Raw genomic sequence first — 11,318 nt, forward strand, 5'->3', positions numbered from 1 at the left:
TCGGATATTGATATCATGGTTACAGTCACATTGCACAACCCGTGGGTTTTCTCTGTTAACTCCCAAACTCAAAGCCCAGCTTAAACAGGGCGGGTCCCTGGATAATTCTTCAGTTAAATCGAAGTTTGTCTGGCCAAAGTGGCAAGACACGGAGGCATCCATTTTGAATATGACGTCAAACTTTCAGCTGCCTGGATTAGCGGGTTCGGTTCTTGACGCGGTATCTTTTCACATTGTTTGCCCAACGTGAGCGTCGGAGTGATTCTTCTCCCGACGAAAAACCGAGGTCCCGTGTACATATTGGCGTGCACGTAAAAGATCCCTTGGCAGTTGGAATTCGATATAAGAGTAGGCCGTAGCGCCGCTGTCCGGACAAAATTTTCCTCATAGCACACTGTTTGGCGTATGTCCGTCTTCATTAGCCCAGTTTAGAAGCAGAACAGTAGGACGTTAAACCCCATTTCATTTCATTTCATTTCTTCTCTCCGAAAAAAAGTCATAGCGACAACCTGGCCTTGGGTATAGCTACGTCTCGAGGGCCACCCATCGAAAGGCGGTGGTAGTGTAGAGGGATGTGCAACGCTTAATCAGTAACGTCTACCATTACACTAACGAATGTGTAAATATGTATATAGAATAGAAAAGAACAAAATAGAATTTGATTGCATCGGAACGCCCTTTTAGGGCGACCATATACAATATGTAAAGATGAAAAAGTTATACACGGGAATCAATTTACAGACAGACAATACAAACCATACATACAGTATACATAATATAGAAAATAAAAACAGGACAAAAAAACAACATGCCCGCTTAAAATAGATACGGGTAATATAATTAATATTATGTAGACATATAAATCACAAATTCTGCAACACTGATCGGGACAATGATGCTTGATGGATTGAAGAGATTATTAAAACAAAAGGTTTGATTAGTAATGTTTACGGTTGAATATATATATATTGTGTTCGCAAATCTTTATACTGTTCGCATTCCATAAGAAAATACTGTTCTGATTCAGTTTTATTTGTACAGCGGGAGGGGGATCACGTGGCTAAGTGGGTAAGACGCTAGCTCGCTAGCCTGGCGGTCGGGTGTTCGATCCCTGCATTGGCCGAGAAAGTGCTGCAGGACGGAGGGGCTGACAAGGAAAGCTGTCTAGTCGTTCGGATGGGACGAAAAACCGAGGTCCCGTGTACACATTGGCGTGCACGTAAAAGATCCCTTGGCAGTTGGAATTCGATATAAGAGTAGGCCGTAGTGCCGCTGTCCGGGCAAAATTTCCCTCATAGCACACTGTATGGCGTATGTCCGTCTTCATTAGCCCAGGTTAAGGAGCAGAACAGTAGGACGTTAAACTCCATTTCATTTCATGTACCGCGGGAGAACAAACCGTCGAGTCGAAGCGGTCGGAAATATACGACGGTTACCGATTAGGGTCAAGGACGTTGAATGATAGCGATAGGACGACCAAATATTTTTATTTTCCTTTTGCGTGAAAAAAAGTTGAATGATAGCGATAGGCCGACAAATATTTTTATTTTGCTTTTTACTTTTACTTTTGTTTTACATTTCAAATTACTTTTAAAAATGATTTTAGTTTTCATTTGTGTTTGGATTTTAATTTACATTTTGGTTTTACTTTTACTTTTTACTTTTATTTTTATTTTTGCTTTTGATTTAATTTTTAGTTTTGATTTAACTTTTGCTTTTGGTTGAACTTTTCAAATTACTTTTAAAAATGATTTTAGTTTTCATTTGTGTTTTGATTTTAATTTACATTTTGGTTTTACTTTTATTTTTATTTTTGCTTTTGATTTAATTTTTAGTTTTGATTTAACTTTTGCTTTTGTTTGAACTTTTGCTTTTAATTTACTTTTGATTTTATTTTCATTTTCATTTCATTTTATTTAAGTTTTTAAAGAAATTTTGTTAAATCCTGAATGATAACGATAGGTCACCCTGTCCTATAAGTGCCGGATTTACCTATATAGGCTTGGTCTGAAGATCTTGTTGGCCTAGCTGTGGCCAAAGTGAATAATACTTTTGACACTGCGTATAAGCCTTTCTTACACGCACCATATATAGTCTTTAAAAGATAAATGTCCATCATCATCCAAGGCTTTGTTGAAATGTGTTTAAAACACAATTCATCTTCCACCAATGATAAAGGCTGGGGATTGCGAGGGGTCTCGTAATTAGTCTCTCTTCATCTAAATCCGGAATTGAATCCAAATTTGAGATTTATTCTTCTGGCAGATGGTTTTTTTTTTAGTAATTAAAGGAGCTATGTCTCTAACTCAATATCATCCAAAATCTTCAACATTGAAAACACGCTTTATTTGTCAAATTAAATCAACATTCATGTTGTGATCTTACCGGAAAAAGATGGGCTTTTGATATCCAATATTTAAGACAAAATAAACATTTTACCATTGGTATACGAATCGTGTACCATAATGCGCTTCAGCCCAGTTGTATCAAGAGACTTGAGGGACGAGGCTAGACACATTGCACCAAATCAAACGGCGTATGTAGACTGGAATAACCAGACGCTAGAAATTTACACTCGCTTGAGACTGCCTGGCTTATTTCGCCGAACATAACTGATTTGAAATTGGAGTAAAAACGGAAACCATTGAATGTAAATCAGTTTATATACATTCATATTACAGTATTATATGCCTTGCGACCCACTTTTGTCAATTTCTAGGTCTCAAATGTTAGCGATTTAGCTCCTTTAAGGGAACATTAGAATAATTCCAAGACTGCGACAATTCAACTTTTTACTAAAAGTAGTAATAGTGGGTGGACTAAATCCCTTGAACACTAGTGCAGGTCAGCGTGGACACGTGGCCATTTGATAAACGCGTCCTGGAATAAATACTTTTAGACAGTCTTGTCAGTGTGTTGCTTTTGGGCAGTGGTTCTCAACCTTTTTTGCCAGCGGCACACTTTGGAACATATGAAAAAATAGCGGCACACCTCCCTAAATATATATGAAAAATATTTGAATTTTGCAAAATAAAAACATAAGTCCGACGACATACAACCGTAGACAGAGACTAGCCATAGACATATAGGCCTAGAATGACTCAAACTAAATAAAGAAAACACAGCTATGAACTCATCAGTAAACTTGGTGTGTCGTTCACAATTTCTCGGCACACTCAGAAAGATCTCGCGGCACACCTGTGTGCCACGGCACACTGGTTGCTATAGGGGATTTTATTTTGGGAACGTTATAATGAAATGACATGACATGAAATGGAGTTTATCTACCTTTCTGCATCAACCATTCTATACGCCATGCAGTGTGCTTTGGTGGGAATTTTGCCTGGGCAGAGGCGTTCCACCTACTTTCCATCCAATTACATTTTATTTTACTGACGAAGGGGAATTACGCTGAAAATTCCAGAGGTATTTTCTCGGTCAACACTTGTTAACCGCTGTGATCGAATCCCGGGACAAAAAAAAAAAAAAAAAAATAAAATAAAATAAATAAATAAAAAGAAAATATGATGGAAGATCAGATAAAGATCGAGCTGGCAGTTATCACCATAACATAAACAGTTAAAAACTAGATAATGTAAAGGAAATATGCTGAAAAATTAAGTCAAATTGCTCCACTCTGAACCGAGATATTAGCGATTAATTTTTCGACCTAGCCTCGGTCATCATTACTAAAGACGGTACGATAGAAAACATAGTCTCGATTATCCACTTTTTGATTTAATCACCAATTATGAGCGTTGAGCAGCAGATGGGATTCAAATCCAGTGACAATCAGACACACACTATACATCGAAAGTTGATTACGTCTTTTCATGTTAATAAATGTCTGATAGTTTAGATAACATTTCAGGCCTAAAAAAAGACCGACAATAAGCAGATTTAGCTCTTGCATAATGTATGTTTATTTAACTTTCTAATTTTCTGTACCGATTTGACTAATGAAAACGGGATCCCGAGACAAAATAAAAAAAAAATATTATTCAGTGTTAAAAAACTGGTATATTCCTACCATAACCAGATGGATGTTTTCCTTTTTTACATTCAGTAAAGGGTATTATAATGGGGCGCATGAATGGAGAATATTGTTAAACCCCATTTCATTTCATGTCATTGGGTGAAGCCCCTGCGGTAAGCTCATCAAAAATAATTCCAATTGCACCCAATGACCCCTATTCTGCGCCTGTGCATTTGATGTTTACGTGAAAGATAACCACGTGATCAATGAAAATGGCGTCGATTGGAGATATGTCCTTGAAACATAAGTATGTGACTAGTTTTTCACAACCTTTTGCAGTTACGACTCGAGTCGTGTATGTGAATATCGCTACTGATAACTAAACTAAATCTCCGAAGAGAATTATATCGCCATATTTTAATTCCGTAGGCCTTATAAGCCTGCTTATCGTGGGCATTGATTGGGATTCGATGTGGAGCTGATGAGATCGGAGACAGAGTGAGAGAGAGCAAGGTTTGTTTTTATGGTGTTTTTGTATAAAATGATTAGCCTTGTGTGTTTTAAGTTGTTTACCGAGCTTAGTGCTACAGGCTGCCTGAGCCTGTAGTCATAATAAACAGGAATCCGCGCTTATGAATTCGTAGGTCTTAGCCAGTCTGTTGTAATTTAATTATTATTTTTTTGTGTTGTTACTTGTTCAATCATTCAATGTTGTTGATTTACAACAATATGAGCCACCTACTTTATGAATCGGAGAAGTCGATTTACTTCAAAACTGAGCAAAAAGCAATTCTTAAGCCAATATACAGTTTTAATTTAGGAATACATAATTACTTGATTTACGAACTAGCAACCAGTACCGGTTGGGGGTCCAAATGATGAGGGCACCATCCGCATTCCCACCCCACAATGAATGTCAACATAATATGCTGGCTATGACTAAGCACCTCGGTAGAACATAGATTGCATTGATTATATACGGCATTTGTTCGTCGATCGTTATATCTCTACTAGAAAGCAGTTTTATGCAATCTGACGTAAAGATCATGTCGTATTATGATTATTCTATTGATTTTATTATTATTTTTTTGTGAACCATGTTTTGGGGTGGGGGCATCCTGCTTGCGCCTACCTGAAGGAGGATTCTTGGATGGGTGGATGGGGTGTTATAAGACCACAGAGGAGTGGGCAGATATAATGGTATCAAGAACTGTAGGCGTGAAAAAAATTCACATAGTGAAGTATAATAGGCTATGTAAAGCTGAGCTTTTAATTTTTTGGAAAAATGTTAGTCAATTTGAGCAAATTCTTCTGAACGAGAGGATCGGAGATCTGCCTGTAAATTCTGTCTGTTTTGTGAGAGTTGACAGAACATTTGTACAGTGTGTCACCCCACGACCCACGCACAAGTGATACTACTTACTGGGCGGTTCGCTATAACCATGAATATGATAGTGATGAGATAGATAAGACCACAGAGGAGTGGAAGAATGATGTCATAATGGAATCTATGTAACTGAGCTTTTAATTTTTTGGGACTGGGCTTAAAAATTTTAGTCAATGTTAATTCAGCCTGTTTTGTGAGAGTAGAAATAACAATTCTACAGTCTGTCGCCCCACGACCCACACACAAGTGGTACTACTAGCTGGGTGATTCACTGTAACTGTGAATATGATAGCGATGAGAGAGTAGAAATAAGACCATAAGACCGTAGAGGAGTGAATGAAGGATGACATAATGGAGTCAAGCACAGAAGGCCCGAAAAAAGTTCAGATACATGTAGCAACGCATAATATGTAATATACTGAGCTTTGAATTTCCTGGGACTGATTCTGAGGGAAGGGTGCTCAGGGGCACCACTGCTTAGGAGCCCTTACTTAGTCTCACAGGTGCGCTTACTTGGTCTCAGTAGGACACAGTTCCTGGCACGTTTAGAATGTGTAATGTAAACAGGGCTAATCAAATTTTCAATAGGGTTGTGAAAGATGATTGTTTTTCCGCTGATTATCCATTCCGCACATAGACATACAGTCACATACCAATACTAACTCATCTGTTGAAATATATTTTTAATCCACAGATCTATAGATGATCACCCCAAACAGAGTTTTCTAATAAATTAGAATTCTGTAGGTCGCATGAAATCATACATTCAACACTCATTTTTTTTAAATATTAAAGCAATGTACGTGTATAGTTACAAGCCTGGACCAAAGAGACCTGTCACACACTTCTTCAGTCACAAATTACCAAAAGTGTTGGGTATTGCCACTGCAGTCACGATATGATACCTATGTCTTGCCGATGTCAACCAGAACAATTTAAGAGTGTGTACCTATGGATAATGTGTATCGTGGATAATTAAGAGTGACAAAAATAAAACAAAAAAGAATCATAATACATCGATTCAGCGTCTTGCGATTCAATATTCAGATCACGAGAAGGTGAATTGCAATACATTGATTCAACGTTATATACATGTACTTGTATATCGTGCCAGCACTAATTATCACACAATCTGATAATTTATGCCTGACAAAATCTGCGACAGGTGCATTCTGTCTGCCCTTTGTATGTTGTGTGATTATAAATGGGAATCTTAAACATTAGAATTGATAACCTAAATTTTGCTAAAGCACTACTTAAAGATAAATTATGGGAGATTAGATAAAGAGCTGGCAGTTCTGACTATAATTCAATTGTTAAAAACTAGATAATGTAAAGGGAATTTGATGAAAATTTCAGTCAAATTGATCCACTCTGAGCTGAGAATTTAGTGATTGAATTTTATGCCTAGTGTCATTCATTATTACTAAAGTAAAAACATAGTCTCTATTATCCATTTTTTGATTTAATCATTAATGAGTGTTGAGCAGCAGATCGGATTCTAATCCAGTAAATATCGAAGGCTAGCGATGACATCGAGAGTTGATTATGGTCTGGAAAAGTTAAGTAATGTCTAATTAATAATTTATATAACATTTCATGCCTAAAGAAAGATATAGGCAGATTTAGCTCTTGCATAATATGTGTTTAAACTGAAAATAATGATTTTACTTGTAAGGCAATCTGTCAAAATGTCAGGTACATGTACTTACAAACTAGCGGGGGATTGATGGTCACGTGTTTTAACGTGTGTGTGTGAGAATCATAAGGTCTGTCATTGACTCAACTGCAGTGGTTTGTATGTGGCAATGAGTAGAGTTGGGTCGCCCGTTCAACCGGAATGATTTTTCTCTAGGTCTCACAGTTTCATCCCACTTCTAAAGACCACTATGCAGAAGCGAATTATTGAAATAAAAATTGAACTATGTGTTAGTCCCAAAATGACCTAATTTGTGTCAAGGGGACGTTAAACCTCATTTTTATTATACAATGTATTTGTATATCATGTTATTTTTATATCATAAACATTGGTCGTATACATAAATATACATTATTTCCAAGGAAGCTACAAAGATTTTAAAGGAGTTAAATCGCTAATATTTGGGAGCTAGAAATTGACACGAATGGGACGCAACACATATAATAATGTAACATGAATGTATATACATGTATAAATATAAACTGAATTACATTCAATCGTTTCCGTTTCAAACCAGTTACATGTATGTTTGGCGGAATATGCGAGAAGTCTCAATCAAATGGCAATCTCTAACATATGGTTATTTGAGTCTACAATGGTAGTAATAGTATTTATTGTACATGCTCCCCAGATAAGAATATGGTATCACCATTTGACATGACTTGTGGAATATGTCTAGCCTCGTTCTTCGAGCCCCTTGTTATAAATGGCGCTAAAACGCATTATGGTACACGATTCCTGTACCAATGGTAAAATGTTTATTTTGTCTTAAATATTAGATATCAGAAGCCCATCTTTTCCCAGTAAGATCACAACATCAATGTTGATTTCAATTGACAAATAATTGTGTTTTCAATGTCAAAGACTCTGGATGATACTGAGTTAGAGACTTAGCTTCTTTAATTCGTTCAATAGTAACTTCTCTAGACTTTTAACTGTAACTATCTTTTGATTGGCTCGTCTTCATTAGCCTGGTTCGGAGCAGAACAGTAGGATGTTAAACCCCATTTCATTTCATTTCTTTTAATTGGCCTTCCCAGCATATTGATATACATGTAGATAAACCTCGAAAGGAGCAGAATAATACTGTTTTAAAATACTTTTATTAACTTTTACATGTCTTTAATTACATGCAATCTGATTAAAACACAGATCCTATTTCATTTCAGTTTTATAGTTCAAAATTTCATTTTACTTGTCTTTACTACCCTAGGATCTGGAAGAGTTGTTATATTACCGGCGTTTTGGTTGAAGTGAGGGATTAGCCAATGAAACGGTCTGTTATGGCGAGTTCTTAGCGTGCCATACACGAAACTGTGGGTAAACCACTAGAAACGTCATTGCTGATTGATTAATCAATGTCTGACGTCACAGGGTCAAAAGCTGTCCTTATGACCTCTGATGCAACCTTCCAATACAATTTTATTTTATAAGCAAACAGTTTTACGGTATCTTGTATTTTATATCCGGGGGTGGGGTGGGGGTGGTGGATGGCTGAATGGTTAGCGTGCGCGCGCTGTATCATAAATTCTGTCATTGAGTCAACTGGCGTGGTTTCGAATCCCCAGTTGTACATGACAAGGAGTAGGGTCGCCTGTCCAACCTCGTGGGTTTTCTCCGGGTCCTCCGGTTTCCTCCCACTGCTAAAGACCCCTATGCGCAAGCGAATTATTGAAATAAAATTAAATCCATATGTTAGTCCCGAAATGACCTAGTTGTGTCAAGTGGACGTTAAACCCCATTTCTCTCTCTCTCTCTATTTTATATCCTGTATGTTTTTTAATAATTTATCTTACTTGTGTTTTTAATGATTTTGTTTATTTATTTTGCACACTTGTTTATGTGGGTGATGTTTTATGAGTTTTAAGTGTATTTAAACGCTTGTAAATTGAATGGTTAGTTTTAAACTGGACACAAGTACAAGTTGAATGAACTTTGGTGATTTTAAACGTTTTTTATGAATTTTTAAGCTAAGATTTGATATTAAACGAATGTGAAAGAAATTAATGCTAAATACATAAGATTAAATGATAGTCGGATTGCAGTGTTTATGCAGGACATGTTTTATAAATAATAAAACTATAAAACTGATCTAATTGTATTCATAATGTTTTGATATTTTGTTTATTAGGGTTTGTTAAAAGAAAAGTGTGCTAAATATAGGAACAAAATGGCGTCTCCTAATTTTGAAACCATAACAACCATTACAACAACCCGACATCGAACGTTTGAGAGGCCTGGTTCCGATATAAAGAAGAAGGGATGGTTACGACGTATGAAGGTAAGTACATATTTAGTTCTATTTTGATTCGGTGGGGGGGGGGGCTGTATCATAATGTCTGTCATTGAGTCAACTGGCGTGGTTTCGATTCCCCGGTTGTACGTGGCAAGGAGTAGGGTCGCCTGTCCAACCTTGTGGGTTTTCTCCAGGTCCTCTGGTTTCCTCCCACTGCTAAAAGACCCCTATGCGCAGGCGAATTATTAAAATAAAATTGAACCATGTGTTAGACCTGAAATGACCTAGTTTGTGTCAAGTGGATGTTAAACCCCATTTCTCACTCTCTCTCTCTGTCTCACTATTTTGATTCGAGTGGGGGGGGGGGCGAATGGTTCAACACTGAGTATTAGGTCTGAAGGGTGGCCTGTCATTAAGTCAAATGATGTGGGTTGGATTCTCTGCTTGTACTTGACAAGGGGTAAGGTCTTCTGTCCAACATCATGGGTTTACTCAGGGTTCTGCAGTTTCCTGCCACTGACACTACAATGTAATTAACCCAAATCTCAGATTGATTTATAGAAAATAGATACTGATTAGCCCCATTATTAGTAATACTTAATTGAGTGTTAATTGACTGACATGCAGAGTGGATAGATGACACTGAAACTAAATAAAGGTTCATAAACTTTTTGTGGAAAAAAAAAATCCATTTTGATTTGATATAGAAACTGTCACCAAGCAACTGATTTGACTCCCCACAAAGAAAAGTTTATTGCCAAACAAATCACCACATTTGATCAAATTTTTTATTTTTATTGCAATTGTTAAAGAGAGGACTAACATGATTCTATTTTTTTTTTAATGATTCGCTTGCATGTTGGAGGAAACCGGAGAAAACCCACGAGATTGGATAGACTCCTTGTCATGTAAAAGCGGGGAATCAAAACCACACCATTGAACTCAATGAAAGACCTTGTGATTTTATGCGCACGTGTTAAACTCATAGACCCACTCCCACAATTGTTGGAAATGACTATATATCTTTGGAAACGAATTGAAATGGAGTTTAACGTCCTACTGTTCTGCTCCGACTGGGCTAATGAAGACGGACATACGCCATGCAGTGTGCTATGTTTTTTTATCTTACCAACTTTAGTAACGATGATCGATGCTAGGCTGAAAATTCAATCGCTAAATTCTCGGTTCGGAGTGGATCAATTTGGCTGAAATTTTCAGCAAATTGCCTTTACCTTATCTAGTTTTTAACTATTATAATGAGAACTGCCAACTCTTTATCTAATCTTACATAATGTATGTTTAAGTCTTCAGTAAGTAACCTGGCTATCCAGTCTCACATTATCCATAGGTTTTGGTCCTTATTTTGATCGTATGGTAGCACCTGAATTGCAATACTGCAGTGGCAATACTTAGCATTAATCCCGAAATGACCTGTTTTGTTTTTAGTGGAGGTTAAACACCATCTCTCTCTTTCTCTCTCTCTCTCTCTCTCTCTCTCTCTCTCTCTCTCTCTCTCACCTATCATCAGGGAGGGAGAGAGAGAGAGAAATGGGGTTAAATGTTCACGCAAACTAGGTCATTTTGAGACTAACATGGTTCAATTTTATTTCAATAATTCGCTTGCGTGTAGTGGTCTTTAGCAGTGGGAGGAAACCAGAGGACCCAGAGAAAACCCATGAGGTTAGACAGGCGACTCTACTCCTTGTCATGTACAACTGGGGAATTGAAACCACGCCAGTTGACTGATGTCAGACCTTATGATTGAACGCGCGCGCTAACCATTCGGCCATCCAACCCCCCACCTCCAAGGTGGACAAGGAAAGTTTGGAATAGGATGTAACACTGAGCTTTACAGTTGTACATTAGAGTACAGGTAGCAGAACCGACTAAAGGTGGAATCCGATGATCAGCAAGTAGAAATGTCACTATCTCGGCAAAATTCCACTTCCCAGCACATGTAATGTTGCCAACCATAGAAAAACATTGTTTTGACAAACTGCTTAACTTCATTCTTATCTCT

Source organism: Patella vulgata, chromosome 1 (genome assembly GCF_932274485.2).
Source record: "Patella vulgata chromosome 1, xgPatVulg1.2, whole genome shotgun sequence".
Lineage (NCBI taxonomy): Eukaryota > Metazoa > Mollusca > Gastropoda > Patellidae > Patella > Patella vulgata.